This window comes from Nerophis lumbriciformis, linkage group LG05 (assembly GCF_033978685.3).
Source record: "Nerophis lumbriciformis linkage group LG05, RoL_Nlum_v2.1, whole genome shotgun sequence".
Lineage (NCBI taxonomy): Eukaryota > Metazoa > Chordata > Actinopteri > Syngnathiformes > Syngnathidae > Nerophis > Nerophis lumbriciformis.
Window position 1 is genome coordinate 915,312 of NC_084552.2, and position 16,669 is coordinate 931,980.

The following is a 16,669-nucleotide window of genomic DNA, read 5'->3' on the forward strand; positions in this document are numbered from 1 at the left end:
GAAGCGTATTAGAAAATATCCAGTAACAAGCGTGTCCGCATCATTCAACCTACTGCTTCATGCATTGCAGCCGCCAGGTGTCGCCAAAAACAATTACCACTCAGTTTGAGTAATTCCACACTAAAACAAAATACCGTCCGTGAGATATGACAAGCTTTATATATTTGATATCAGTCCGATATCGGCAAAACAACACCCAAGTATCGGACAATATTTGTCAATAAAAATAGATATCAAAAGATTATATTTGCATATTAGTTACAGATACAAAATCCCCAAGGCGGGAAAGCGTATTAGAAAATATTCAGTAACAAGCGTGTCCGCATCATTCAACCTACTGCTTCATGCATTGCGGCCGCCAGGTGTCACCAAAAACAATTACCACTCCACTTCACTTTAAAGTTCATTACACACGGTTAGCAATAAATAGGTTAGTGTTTTATTGAGTAATTTCACACTAAAACAAAATACCGTCCGTGAGATATGACAAGCTTTATATATTTGATATCAGTCCGATATCGGCAAAACAACACCCAAGTATCGGACAATATTTGTCAACATAAACAAGATTATATTTGCATTTTAGTTACAGATACAAAGTCCCAAAGGCGGAAGCGTATTAGAATATATCCAGTAACAAGCGTGTCCGCATCATTCAACCTACTGCTTCATGCATTGCGGCCGCCAGGTGTCGCCAAAACCAATTACCACTCCACTTCACTTTAAAGTTCATTACGGACAATTAGCAATAAATAGGTTAGTGTTTTTTTTTAATACTTACCATTGTTCTCTGTTTGAGTAATTCCACACTAAAACAAAATACCGTCCGTGAGATATGACAAGCTTTATATATTTGATATCAGTCCGATATCGGCAAAACAACACCCAATTATTGGACAATATTTGTCAATAAAAATAGATATCAAAAGATTGTATTTGCATATTAGTTACAGATACGAAATCCCCAAGGCGGGAAGCGTATTAGGAAATATCCAGTAACAAGCGTGTCCGCATCATTCAACCTACTGCTTCATGCTTCGCGCCCGCCAGGTGTCGCCAAAAACAATTAACTCTCCGTTTGAGTAATTCCACACTAAAACAAAATACCGTCCGTGAGATATGACAAGCTTTATATATTTGATATCAGTCTGATATCGGCAAAAAACACCCAATTATCGGACAATATTTGTCAATAAAAATAGGTATCAAAAGATTATATTTGCATATTAGTTACAGATACAAAATCCCCAAGGCGGAAGCGTATTAGAAAACATCCAGTAACAAGCGTGTCCGCATCATTCAACCTACTGCTTCATGCTTCGCGCCCGCCAGGTGTCGCCAAAAACAATTAACTCTCCGTTTGAGTAATTCCACACTAAAACAAAATACCGTCCGTGAGATATGACAAGCTTTATATATTTGATATCAGTCCGATATCGGCAAAACAACACCCAAGTATCGGACAATATTTGTCAATAAAAATAGATATCAAAAGATTATATTTGCATATTAGTTACAGATACAAAATCCCCAAGGCGAAAGCGTATTAGAAAATATCCAGTAACAAGCGTGTCCGCATCATTCAACCTACTGCTTCATGAGCTTGACTTCATAATGTATATTGCGGCCACCAGTTGTCGCCAAAAACCAATTACCACTCCACTTCACTTTAAAGTTCATTACAGACGGTTAGCAATAAATAGGTTAGTGTTTTGTTTTTTTATACTTACCATTGTTCTCTGTTTGAGTAATTCCACACTAAAACAAAATATCGTCCGTGAGATACGACAAGCTTTACATATTTGATATCAGTCCGATATCGGCAAAACAACATCCAAGTATCGGGCAATATTTGTCAACATAAATAAGATTATATTTGTATATTAGTTACAGGTACAAAATCCCCAAGGTGGAAGCGTATAATAAAATATCCAGTAACAAACGTGTCCGCATCATTCAACCTACTGCTTCATACATTGCGGCCGCCAGGTGTCGCCAAAAACAATTACCACTCCTTTTGAGTAATTCCACACTAAAACAAAATACCGTCCGTGAGATATGACAAGCTTTATATATTTGATATCAGTCTGATATCGGCAAAAAACACCCAATTATCGGACAATATTTGTCAATAAAAATAGATATCAAAAGATTATATTTGCATATTAGTTACAGATACAAAATCCCCAAAACGGAAGCGTATTAGAAAATATCCAGTAACAAGCGTGTCCGCATCATTCAACCTACTGCTTCATGCATTGCGGCCACCAGGTGTCGCCAAAAACAATTACCACTCCACTTCACTTTAAAGTTCATTACACACGGTTAGCAATAAATAGGTTAGTGTTTTATTTATACTTACCATTGTTCTCTGTTTGAGTAATTCCACACTAAAACTAAATAAAAGTATGTATGATTCGTGCTGATATCATATCCGATTAATATCGGTATCGACCAATACTAAAAGGCACCATAATTATAATTACATATTACTTACAGATAGAAAGTATCAAGTAACAAACGTGTCCGCATCACTCAACTTACCGCTTCATGAGCTTGATTTAAAGAATTATTGTGGTCATAAACTGTCACGAAAAGAAAAAATAAAATTACCACTCCACTTCAATTTAAAAACAGCATAAGTCCATTCCAATAAGCACACAATGTTGGTCTTGTCTTGTATTTTAGTGAAATAATTTACAAAAAGGTAAACACTGTAGGCTATAAGCTACTTCGTAGCTAGCAGCTACACAACAGCAAAGCAAACGATAGCACACAAGCTAGACAGTAATTGAAGATCATTGCAGTCCGAAACACAACATTTGTCAATGTAAACAAGTCTCAAATAATTATAGTTACATATTACTTACAGATAGAAAGTATCATGTAACAAACGTGTCCGCATCACTCAACTTACCCCTTTATGAGCTCGACTTAATGGAAACACGAAAACAAAAAACAATTACCACTCCACTTCAATTTAAAAACAGCATAAGTCCAGACCGTTAATAATAAATAATTTATTTAAAAAATAAAAAATAAATAAAAAATAAAATAAAATAAAAAATAAATAAATAAATAAAATGAATTAGCGTTTTTCACGCCTCCTATTGTTCTTTGTGTGAGTAATTCCACACTACTACCAATTTAAAGTGTGTATGAGTCATGTTGATATCCTGTCAGACTCTCACTATTATGTTAGATCCACTATGGACTGGACTCTCACTATTATGTTAGATCCACTATGGACTGGACTCTTACTATTATGTTAGATCCACTATGGACTGGACTCTCACTATTATGTTAGATCCACTATGGACTGGACTCTTACTATTATGTTAGATCCACTATGGACTGGACTCTCACTATTATGTTAGATCCACTATGGACTGGACTCTCACTATTATGTTAGATCCACTATGGACTGGACTCTCACTATTATGTTAGATCCACTATGGACTGGACTCTCACTATTATGTTAGATCCACTATGGACTGGACCCTCACTATTATGTTAGATCCACTATGGACTGGACTCTCACTATTATGTTAGATCCACTATGGACTGGACCCTCACTATTATGTTAGATCCACTATGGACTGGACTCTCACTATTATGTTAGATCCACTATGGACTGGACTCTCACACTATTATGTTAGATCCACTATGGACTGGACTCTCACACTATTATGTTAGATCCACTATGGACTGGACTCTCACACTATTATGTTAGATCCACTATGGACTGGACTCTCAAATTATTATGTTAGATCCACTATGGACTGGACCCTCACTATTATGTTAGATCCACTATGGACTGGACTCTCACTATTATGTTAGATCCACTATGGACTGGACCCTCACTATTATGTTAGATCCACTATGGACTGGACTCTCACTATTATGTTAGATCCACTATGGACTGGACTCTCACACTATTATGTTAGATCCACTATGGACTGGACTCTCACACTATTATGTTAGATCCACTATGGACTGGACTCTCACACTATTATGTTAGATCCACTATGGACTGGACTCTCAAATTATTATGTTAGATCCACTATGGACTGGACTCTCACTATTATGTTAGACCCACTATGGACTGGACTCTCACACTATTATGTTAGATCCACTATGGACTGGACTCTCACTATTATGTTAGATCCACTATGGACTGGACTCTCACTATCATGTTAGATCCACTATGGACTGGACTCTCACAATATAATGTTAGATCCACTATGGACTGGACTCTCACTATTATGTTAGATCCACTATGGACTGGACTCTCACTATCATGTTAGATCCACTATGGACTGGACTCTCACAATATAATGTTAGATCCACTATGGACTGGACTCTCACTATTATGTTAGATCCACTATGGACTGGACTCTCACTATTATGTTAGATCCACTATGGACTGGACTCTCACTATTATGTTAGATCCACTATGGACTGGACTCTCACTATTATGTTGGATCCACTATGGACTGGACTCTCACTATTATGTTAGATCCACTATGGACTGGACTCTCACTATTATGTTAGATCCACTATGGACTGGACTCTCACTATTATGTTAGATCCACTATGGACTGGACTCTCACTATTATGTTAGATCCGCTATGGACTGGACTCTCACACTATTATGTTAGATCCACTATGGACTGGACTCTCACTATTATGTTCGATCCACTATGGACTGGACTCTCACACTATTATGTTAGATCCACTATGGACTGGACTCTCACTATTATGTTAGATCCACTATGGACTGGACTCTCACTATTATGTTAGATCCACTATGGACTGGACTCTCACTATTATGTTAGATCCACTATGGACTGGACTCTCACTATTATGTTAGATCCACTATGGACTGGACTCTCACTATTATGTTAGATCCACTATGGACTGGACTCTCACTATTATGTTAGATCCACTATGGACTGGACTCTCACTATCATGTTAGATCCACTATGGACTGGACTCTCACAATATAATGTTAGATCCACTATGGACTGGACTCTCACTATTATGTTAGATCCACTATGGACTGGACTCTCACTATCATGTTAGATCCACTATGGACTGGACTCTCACTATTATGTTAGATCCACTATGGACTGGACTCTCACTATTATGTTGGATCCACTATGGACTGGACTCTCACTATTATGTTAGATCCACTATGGACTGGACTCTCACTATTATGTTAGATCCACTATGGACTGGACTCTCACTATTATGTTAGATCCACTATGGACTGGACTCTCACTATTATGTTAGATCCGCTATGGACTGGACTCTCACACTATTATGTTAGATCCACTATGGACTGGACTCTCACTATTATGTTCGATCCACTATGGACTGGACTCTCACACTATTATGTTAGATCCACTATGGACTGGACTCTCACTATTATGTTAGATCCACTATGGACTGGACTCTCACTATTATGTTAGATCCACTATGGACTGGACTCTCACTATTATGTTAGATCCACTATGGACTGGACTCTCACTATCATGTTAGATCCACTATGGACTGGACTCTCACAATATAATGTTAGATCCACTATGGACTGGACTCTCACTATTATGTCAGATCCACTATGGACTGGACTCTCACAATATTATGTTAGATCCACTATGGACTGGACTCTCACTATCATGTGAGATCCACTATGGACTGGACTCTCACAATATTATGCTAGATCCACTCGACGTCCCAGGGTGGGGGGGTCTCATTGTCCCATTGGGTTGAGTTTTTCCTTGCCCTGATGTGGGATGTGAGGAAAACAATACAGCCACCACAACAAAGACGGCCTTAGTTTTTCAAAGATGTTAGTCCTTAGTTTGTCGTGTTGCAACTCTGCAAGGCCTGCAGCTAATTAAAGCGCACAATGTCGTCATCGCTATCTGGGATCTGTAGGAATAGATTACAGCTAACGTGTGTGTGTGTGTGTGTGTGTGTGTGTGTGTGTGTGTGTGTGTGTGTGTGTGTGTGTGTGTGTGTGTGTGTGTGTGTGTGTGTGTTCTTGTATTTCTACCCTTCTTGAGACGTCAACAAGGAAAAGCCCCTTTCATATGAGGAGGTGTGAACAAGTTAGGACCGAAATCATGGTCCCAATACGGAAAACCATCCATCCATCCATTTTCTACCGCTTATTCCCTTCGGGATCGCGGGGTGTGCTGGAGCCTATCTCAGCTACAATCGGGCGGAAGGCGGTGTACACCCTGGACAAGTCGCCAATACGGAAAACCATTGTATCTAATAGAGAATGTCTCATTTGCACCCCCTGGTGGTGAAATCCATCAAAATTAAGATGGTCCCAAAAAGGAGGGATTTTTCAAATTGACTGTGTGTTAGTTTTAAAAGTGCTCCAACACTGGTCAACATATGAAACAACAAGTGTGTGTAAGAGATTGAAATGCGCCCCCTTTGGCCAAAATTAATTAAAAAAAAAAAAAAAAATGTATATAGAGACATACAAAAAACAAAAAAAAATAAAAATAAAAATAAAATAAAATCACTAAAAGCTTACCCTTTTTTATATTTGCATAGTATGTATATTATATTAATGTTGCAAATTATTTTTTTTTATATATCTAGAAAGGGTGGTCCTAAAGAGGTAGGCATTTTTCGGAGGTCTCAAGAAGGTAACAAATACAAGAATGTGTGAGTACGTGTGTGTGGGTGTGTGTGTTCTTGTGTTTCCATACTTCTTGAGACATCAACAAGGAAAAGTAGCTTCTACATGAGGAGGTGCGAACAAGTTAGGACATAAATCATGGTCCCAATACAGAAAACCATTGCATCTAATAGAGAATGTCTCATTTGCACCCCCTGCTGGTGAAATCTATTAAAATTAGGGTGGTCCCAAAAAGGACCCTCTGGTCAACATATGAAATAACAAGTGTGTAAAAAATTTAAATGCGCCCCTTTTGGCCAAAATGAATTAAAAAAATAAATACATATGTATATAAAGACATACTGTAATAACTTGAAGTAAATAATGAAGATTAAAAACCAATTTAAAAAAAAATATTCAAAAAAATAAAAAATCCCTAAAAGCTTACCTTTTTTATATTTGCAAAGTATGTATATTATATTAATGTTGCAAATATTTTTTTTTTTTATATAAATCTAGAAAGGGTGGTCCTAAAGAGGTAGGCATTTTTCGGAGGTCCCAAGAAGGTAAAAAATACAAGAATGTGTGTGTGTGTGTGTGTGTGTGTGTGTGTGTGTGTGTGTGTGTGCGTGTGTGTGGTGTGTGTGTGTGTGTGTGTGTGTTCTTGTGTTTCTCATTATCCTGAGACATCAACAAGGAAAAGTACCTTCCATATGAGGAGGTGTGAACAAGTTAGGACATAAATCATGGTCCCAATACGAAAAACCATTGCATCTAATAGAGAATGTCTCATTTGCACCCCCTGGTGGTGAAATCTATCACAATTAGGGCGGGCTCAAAAAGAAAGGATTTTTCCAATTGACCGTGGGTCGGTTTTAAAAATGCTCCCCCCTCTGGTCAACATATGAAATAACAAGTGTGTGTGAAAATTTGAAGTGCTCACCCTCTGGTCAACATATGAAATAACAAGTGTGTGTTAGAAATTGAAATGCGCCCCTTTGGCCAAAATGAATAAAACAATAAATACATATGTATATAGAGACATACTGTGATAACTTGAAGTAAATAATGAAGATTAAAAACCAATTTCAAACAAAATATTTAAAAAAAATAAAAAATCACTAAAAGCTTACCTTTTTTATATTTACATAGTATGTATATTATATTAATGTTGCAAATATATATTTTTTATATATCTAGAAAGGGTGGTCCTAAATAGGTAGGCATTTTTCGGAGGTCTCAAGAAGGTAACAAATACAAGAATGTGTGTCTCACGTGTGAGTGTGTGTGTGTGTGTGTGTGTGTGTTCTTGTATTTCTTCGCTTCTTGAGACGTCAGCAAGGAAAAGTAGCTTCCATATGAGGAGGTGTGAACAAGTTGGGACATAAATCATGGTCCCAATACGGAAAACCAATGCATTTAATAGAGAATGTCTCATTTGCACCCCCTGGTGGTGAAATCTATCACAATTAGGGTGGTCCCAAAAAGGAGGGATTTTTCAAGTTGACTGTGTGTCGGTTTTAAAAGTGCTCCCCCTCTGGTCAACATATGAAATAACAAGTGTGTGTAAGAAATTGAAATGCGCCCCCTTTGGCCAAAATTAATTAAATAAAAATGTATATAGAGACATACTGTAATAACTTGAAGTAAATAATGAAGATTTAAAAACCAATTACAAAAATTCCAAAAAATTACTAAAAGCTTGCCTTTTTTATATTTGCATAGTATGTATATATTATTAATGTTGTAAATACAAATCTTTATATATCTAGAAAGGGTGGTCCTAAAGAGGTAGGCATTTTTCAGAGGTCTCAAGAAGGTAAAAAATACAAGAATATGTGTGTGTGTGTGTGTGTGTGTGTGTGTGTGTGTGTGTGTGTGTGTGTGTGTGTGTGTGTGTGTGTGTGTGTGTGTATTCTTGCATTTCTACCTTTCCTGAGACATCAACAAGGAAAAGTAGCTTCCATATGAGGAGGTGTCAACAAGTTAGGACATAAATCATGGTCCCAATACGGAAAACCATTGCATCCAATAGAGAATGTCTCATTTGCACCCCCTGGTGGTGAAATCTATCAAAATTAGGGTGGTCCCAAAAAGGACCCTCTGGTCAACATATGAAATAACAAGTGTGTAAAAAATTAAAATGTGCCCCCTTTGGCCAAAATTAATAAAATCAATATTTATATAGAGACATACTGTAATAACTTGAAGTAAATAATGAAAATTAAAAAACAATTACCAACAAAAAAAATTCAACAACAACAAAAAATAACTAAAAGATTACCTTTTTTATATTTGCATAGTATGTATATATTATTAATGTTGTTAATACAAATCTTTATATATCTAGAAAGGGTGGTCCTAAAGAGGTAGACATTTTTCGGAGGTCTCAAGAAGGTAAAAAATACAAGAATGTGTGTGTGTGTGTGTGTGTTTGTGTGTGTGTGTGTGTGTGTGTGTGTGTGTGTTCTTGTATTTTACCCTTCCTGAGACATCAACAAGGAAAAGTAGCTTCCATATGAGGAGGTGTCAACAAGTTATGACATAAATCATGGTCCCAATACGGAAAACCATTGCATCTAATAGAGAATGTCTCATTTGCACCCCCTGTTGGTGAGATCTATTAAAATTAGGGTGGTCCCAAAAAGGACCCTCTGGTCAACATATGAAATAACAAGTGTGTAAAAAATTAAAATGTGCCCCCTTTGGCCAAAATTAATAAAATAAATATGTATATAGAGACAGTAAATAATGAAGATTTAAAACCAATTACAAACAAAAAAATTCAACAACAACAAAAGAATAACTAAAAGCTTACCTTTTTTATATTTGCATAGTATGTATATATTATCAATGTTGTAAATACAAATCTTTATATATCTAGAAAGGGTGGTCCTAAAGAGGTAGACATTTTTCAGAGGTCTCAAGAAGGTAACAAATACAATAATGTGTGTGTGTGTGTGTGTGTGTGTGTGTGTGTTCTTGTGTTTCTACTTTTGTTGAGACATCCACAAGGAAAATTAGCTTCCATATGAGGAGGTGTGAACAAGTTAGGACATAATTTATGGTCCCTATACGGAAAACCCATCCATCCAGCCATCCACTTCCTACCGCTTGTCCCGTTCGGGGTCGCGGGGGTGCTGTAGCCCCCTGGTGGTAATATCCATCAAAATTAGGGTAGTCCCAAAAAGAAAGGATTTTTCAAATTGACTGTGGGTCGGTCTTAAAAGTGCTCCCCCTCTGGTCAACATATGAAATAACAAGTGTGTGTGAAAAATTGAAATGCGCCCCCTTTGGCCAGAATTGATTAAAAAACTAAAATAAAATATGTATATAGAGACATACTGTAAAAACTTTAAGTACCGTAAATAATGAAGATTAAAAACCAATTACAAACAAAAAAATTCATCCATCCATCCATTTTTCTACCGCTTGTCCCTTTTAGGGTCACGGGGGGTGCTGGAGCCTATCTCAGCTGCATTCGGGCGGAAGGCGTGGTACACCCTGGACAAGTCGCCACCTCATCACAGGGCTGACAAAAAATTCAACAACAACAACAAAAAATACTAAAAGCTTACCTTTTTTATATTTGTATAGTATGTATATATTATTAATGTTGTTAATGGAAAGGGTGGTCCTAAAGAGGTAGGCATTTTTCAGAGGTCTCAAGAAGGTAGCAGATATAAGAATGTGTGTGTGTGTGTGTGTGTGTGTGTTGGTGAAGGGTCGTGGGGGGTCACCAACAAGGTCACGACCCGCCATGTCATGCTCTAATTGGGATTGTCATGTTGATGGTGAGGACAGAGTGCAAAATTAGCGAGCAAACATACATTTTATCTGGTGCCGGGCCATTTGTGTGTGTGTCTGCAGAATGTAGAAAGTGTGTGTGTGTGTGTGTGTGTGTGTGTGTGTGTGTGTGTGTGTGTGTGTGTGTGTGTGTCCACGATCAAACGGAAACAAACGCCGTGGTTTCCGAGTGGCGACAACAAGGATATGAACGTGTCCGTTCTTTATTTTGCAGTGAGTCTTTTTTTTTTCCCCCGTGATGTTTTTGCGTGTCCCCGGGCTGGTCCGCCGTTGGAATTTACAGTCCGATGGCCGGGCCTGCTAATAAAACACATGTGGACTTGTAGAGGAATGGGGGGGGGGGGGGTAACACAGCCTGGCTCTGTAGGAGAGCACTTTGGAACACAAACACTGAAAGCTATCCCGTGTACAAACCCCGTTTCCATATGAGTTGGGAAATGGTGTTAGATGTAAATATAAACGGAATACAATGATTTGCAAATCATTTTCAAGCCATATTCAGTTGAATATGCTACAAAGACAACATATTTGATGTTCAAACTCATAAACATTTTTTTTTTTTTGCAAATAATAATAAACTTAGAATTTCATGGCTGCAACACGTGACAAAGTAGTTGGGAAAGGGCATTTTTACCACTGTGTTACATGGCCTTTCCTTTTAACAACACTCAGTAAAGGTTTGGGAACTGAGGAGACACATTTTTGAAGCTTCTCAGGTGGAATTCTTTCCCATTCTTGCTTGATGTACAGCTTAAGTTGTTCAACAGTCCGAGGGTCTCCGTTGTGCTATTTTAGGCTTCACATTTTCAATGGGAGACAGGTCTGGACTACAGGCAGGCCAGTCTAGTACCCGCACTCTTTTACAATGAAGCCATGCTGTTGTAACACGTGGCTTGGCATTGTCTTGCTGAAATAAGCAGGGGCGTCCATGGTAACATTGTTTGGATGGCAACATATGTTGCTCCAAAACCTGTATGTACCTTTCAGTATTAATGGTGCCTTCACAGATGTGTAAGTTACCCATGTCTTGGGCACTAATACACCCCCATACCATCACACATGCTGCCTTTTACACTTTGCGCCTATAACAATCCGGATGGTTCTTTTCCTTTTTGGTCCGGAGGACAGGACGTCCACAGTTTCCAAAAACAATTTGAAATGTGGACTCGTCAGACCACAGAACACTTTTCCACTTTGTATCAGTCCATCTTAGATGAGCTCAGGCCCAGCGAAGCCGACGGCGTTTCTGGGTGTTGTTGATAAACGGTTTTCGCCTTGCATAGGAGAGTTTTAACTTGCACTTACAGATGTAGCGACCAACTGTAGTTACTGACAGTGGGTTTCTGAAGTGTTCCTGAGTCCATGTGGTGATATCCTTTACACACTGATGTCACTTGTTGATGCAGAACAGCCTGAGGGATCGAAAGTAACGGGCTTAGCTGCTTACGTGCAGTGATTTCTCCACATTCTCTGAACCCTTTGATGATATTACGGACCGTAGATGGTGAAATCCCTAAATTCAGACCACAGAGCAAAATGTTTCTCCTCAGTTCCCAAACGTTTACTGAGTGTTGTTAAAAGGAAAGGCCATGTAACACAGTGGTAAAAATGCCCCTTTTACAACTTTTTTTGCAATGTGTTGCTGCCATTAAATTCTAAGTAAATGATTATTTGCAAAAAAAAATGTAGTTTCTCAGTTGGAACATTAAATATCGTGTACCAGTTCCCAATTAGCCTGTTCACCTGTGGGATGTTCCAAATAAGTGTTTGATGAGCATTCCTCAACCACCTCACTCTTTTTTGCCACTTGTGCCAGCTTTTTTGAAACATGTTGCAAGGCATCAAATTCCAAATGAGCTAATATTTGCAAAAAATAACAAAGTTCCTCAGTTGGAACCTTAAATATCTTGTCTTTGCAGTCTATTCAATTGAATATAAGTTGAAAAGGATTTGCAAATCATTGTATTCTGTTTTTATTTACCATTTACACAACGTGACAACTTCACTGGTTTTTGGGTTTGTATTAGTTTGTCGCAACTATTAAGATTCTACTCGCAAATTTAGCGTTGGTACTTTCCAACTAATATTTATGCTGCATTTATCTGGATCTGCAACAAAATGTAAGTTTTGTTGGCTAATACAAATAAATAGTGATTATTTAGCTATTTTAAATTGAAGCCCCCATATTAAAAAAAAAAAAAAAAAAAAAAGTGAACATTTGTATTTATTTTTTAATTTCTAAATTAAATTTGTATTTAATCTGATGCACGCGCTGTACTAAAATTAATTCTTGGGACATAAATGGCTCACTATTATTTATTTTCAGTGCAAAATAACAAAACAATGTTGAATATGTTTCACACCATGCGCCATATGAGACAATAAAATGAAGTGGGGAAATGTGCCATTTTTCTCCTAACAATGACGGAGCAGGAAGGGGCTAGGAACACATTTGCGGTCATTTATTAACTGACATTTCAGATCGTGGGCCGCGATCTACGTTAAGGGACGGGGGCGGCCCTGATCTTAAATGTATTTTCCAGGATTATAAAAAAAACTGATCACTTAATTACAAACCCCGTTTCCATATGAGTTGGGAAATTGTGTTAGATGTAAATATAAACGGAATACAATGATTTGCAAATCATTTTCAAGCCATATTCAGTTGAATATGCTACAAAGACAACATATTTGATGTTCAAACTCATAAACATTTTTTTTTGATGCAAATAATCATTAACTTTAGAATTTGATGGCAGCAACACGTGACAAAGAAGTTGGGAAAGGTGGCAATAAATACTGATAAAGTTGAGGAATGCTCATCAAACACTTATTTGGAACATCCCACAGGTGTGCAGGCTAATTGGGAACAGGTGGGTGCCATGATTGGGTATAAAAGTAGATTCCATGAAATGCTCAGTCGTTCACAAACAAGGACGGGGCGAGGGTCACCACTTTGTCAACAAATGCCTGAGCAAATTGTTGAACAGTTTAAGAAAAACCTTTCTCAACCAGCTATTGCAAGGAATTGAGGGATTTCACCATCTACGCTCCGTAATATCATCAAAGGGTTCAGAGAATGTGGAGAAATCACTGCACGTAAGCAGCTAAGCCCGTGACCTTCCATCCCTCAGGCTGTACTGCATCAACAAGCCACATCAGTGTGTAAAGGATATCACCACATGGGCTCAGGAACACTTCAGAAACCCACTGTCAGTAACTACAGTTGGTCGCTACATCTGTAAGTGCAAGATAAAACTCTCCTATGCAAGGCGAAAACCGTTTATCAACAACACCCAGAAACGCCGTCGGCTTCGCTGGGCCTGAGCTCATCTAAGATGGACTGATGCAAAGTGGAAAAGTGTTCCGTGGTCTGACGAGTCCACATTTCAAATTGTTTTTGGAAACTGTGGACGTCGTGTCCTCCGGACCAAAGAGGAAAAGAACCATCCGGATTGTTATAGGCGCAAAGTGTAAAAGGCAGCATGTGTGATGGTATGGGGGTGTATTAGTGCCCAAGACATGGGTAACTTACACATCTGTGAAGGCACCATTAATGCTGAAAGGTACATACAGGTTTTGGAGCAACATATGTTGCCATCCAAGCAACGTTACCATGGACGCCCCTGCTTATTTCAGCAAGACAATGCCAAGCCACATGTTACATCAACGTGGCTTCATAGTAAAAGAGTGCGGGTACTAGACTGGCCTGCCTGTAGTCCAGACCTGTCTCCCATTGAAAATGTGAAGCCTAAAATAGCACAACGGAGACCCCCGGACTGTTGAACAACTTAAGCTGTACATCAAGCAAGAATGGGAAGGAATTCCACCTGAAAAGCTTCAAAAATGTGTCTCCTCAGTTCCCAAACGTTTACTGAGTGTTGTTAAAAGGAAAGGCCATGTAACACAGTGGTGAACATGCCCTTTCCCAACTACTTTGGCACGTGTTGCAGCCATGAAACACTAAGTTAATCATTAATTTAAAAAAAAGTTTATAAGTTTGAACATCAAATATGTTGTCTTTGTAGTGCATTCAATTGAATATGGGTTGAAAAGGATTTGCAAATCATTGTATTCCGTTTATATTTACATCTAACACAATTTCCCAACTCATATGGAAACGGGGTTCGTAAAAGTCACATGACCTTGTGTTGAAAACCTTATATTTGGCACTCAAAGAGGGGCATATTCCCCATTGTGCTGCAATAACACATACAGTACACGCTATTGTCATCCTCTCTGCAGATGGAGGTCATGTTTCAGTCAACCTGCAACCCGGAGAGACGTCACGCTATTGTTCCCAAACAATCATATGGCCGTGCAGACGCACCAGAGCAGGGTGGTGGGGGGTGTGAGACCGAGGTCAAATTAAGGCTAAATCGCAGTCTGTATATTATTAAGATGCAGGCGGATAATAGCAGTGGAATATAGGCTGGCCACGTATAAAATGGAGCCAAATGGGGCGGGGGGGGGATTACAGTAATGAGCATCCCAAGGAGTCAGACGTCTTTGTTTAATGACAGTGACGAGGCTGACCTCAGATTAAACATGGCAGCTTTATTGTCTCCCTTACTAAAGACTATACTCTTCAATGAATGCATTGTGTTTGTTTATTTACTCCTTATTACTGACAGAGCAATCAGACTCCATTACTTTTGTTATTATACAGTCATAGGGTCTCCCCTCCCCCATAAGAAACATGTTAATAAACACAGGAAGCAACCAAGGGATCAAATTAAAGGGGAACATTATCAGCAGACCTATGTAAGCGTCAATATATACCTTGATGTTGCAGAAAAAAGACCATATATTTTTTTAACCCATTTCCGAACTCTAAATGCATACCTGCCAACTTTTGAAATCAGAAAAACCTAGTAGCCAGGGTCCAGGGGCCGCAGGCCTCGGTAGGTCCAGGACAAAGTCCTGGTGGGGGGTTCAGGTTCGCCCCCCGACGCAAAATGATTATTAGCATTCAGACAGGTTAAAATGTTGCTAAAACCATCACTTTTCTATCAGTCACAGTGACTTTTCAAAACAAAAATATTACAGCAAAAATCATATGGGTTGATTGACATGTTTATTCTGTAAGCTAACTTCAATAGTTTGAAATTATTTTGACAGTTAATGCCAGTTATCCTGCCAACCTTTCACAAGACTTCAATTTGTTAATGGAAAGTATAAACACTTTTTACAGTAAACAAATGGTAAAACAGTACTAAACAATTCCATTAAAAAAAAAATTGGTGTCATTATTAACTTTCTGTCCAAGCTTGTATAATCTACTGCCTTGTTCAATTGTAAAAAATATTCTGTGCCTAAAATTCACATTTCTATCACAATTATCATACTGTAAACATGGTAAGCTAACTTCATTAAAATTAATAGTCCTGTCAATAGCATGGAATTACAATTCAAATGTCGTTTTTTTGTAAGCCTTTCAAAAGAATTCAAAATATGAAAAATGAATGAAAATGAATTGAAGCCATCAGACACTTGAAAAGTGGCACATCACATCTCTAATGTAATCATTTGAACTTTTCAACAGAAATAGCACTGCAAAAATATTAAGGACATACTTCTGTATTTTGGTAGTTATGCTGTCAACATTTAACAAGATTTCTTCAACTTGGACTTGAAAGCATAAATAGTATAAACACTTTTAACAGTATAACAGTACTAAACAATTCCAATAGATACCATTGGTGTCATTACCTTTTTGTTTGCTCAATTATTGCCTCCGTAAATAAAACTTCGGCATTTATCACATCCAAAGAATCTGTTTGGGCGACGAAAAACGTTGAAAGTTTTCCACTTGTATCGCTAGCAACGGCATTAGACTTGTGTTCTTTTGTCCCAACGTGGTCTTTAACATGGCTAATTCCTCCGTGTCCGATCGAAAAATCTTGTCTGCACAAGGTGCAATTGGCGTAGTTTTCACCCTTTTTGGAACGGATAATTATTCCCTGATAGGCTTTTGAATATTCTTCACGGAATGACTGCAGTTTTCTTTTCGGTTTAAGACTCGTTTGCGATTTTTCTCCGGCTGATTCCATGATCGTTCGCTCGTTTGGAAACAATGGCAACTGGTGCCTCGTGCTTGGCAGCGGTGCTATAAATAACCTCGCGCATGTGTAACAGGTACGTTAGCTATTATAGTAGACGTTCTCAATATTTGGGCTAATCAGAAGTCTAGATTACGACTCGGAGAGAGTAGGACAG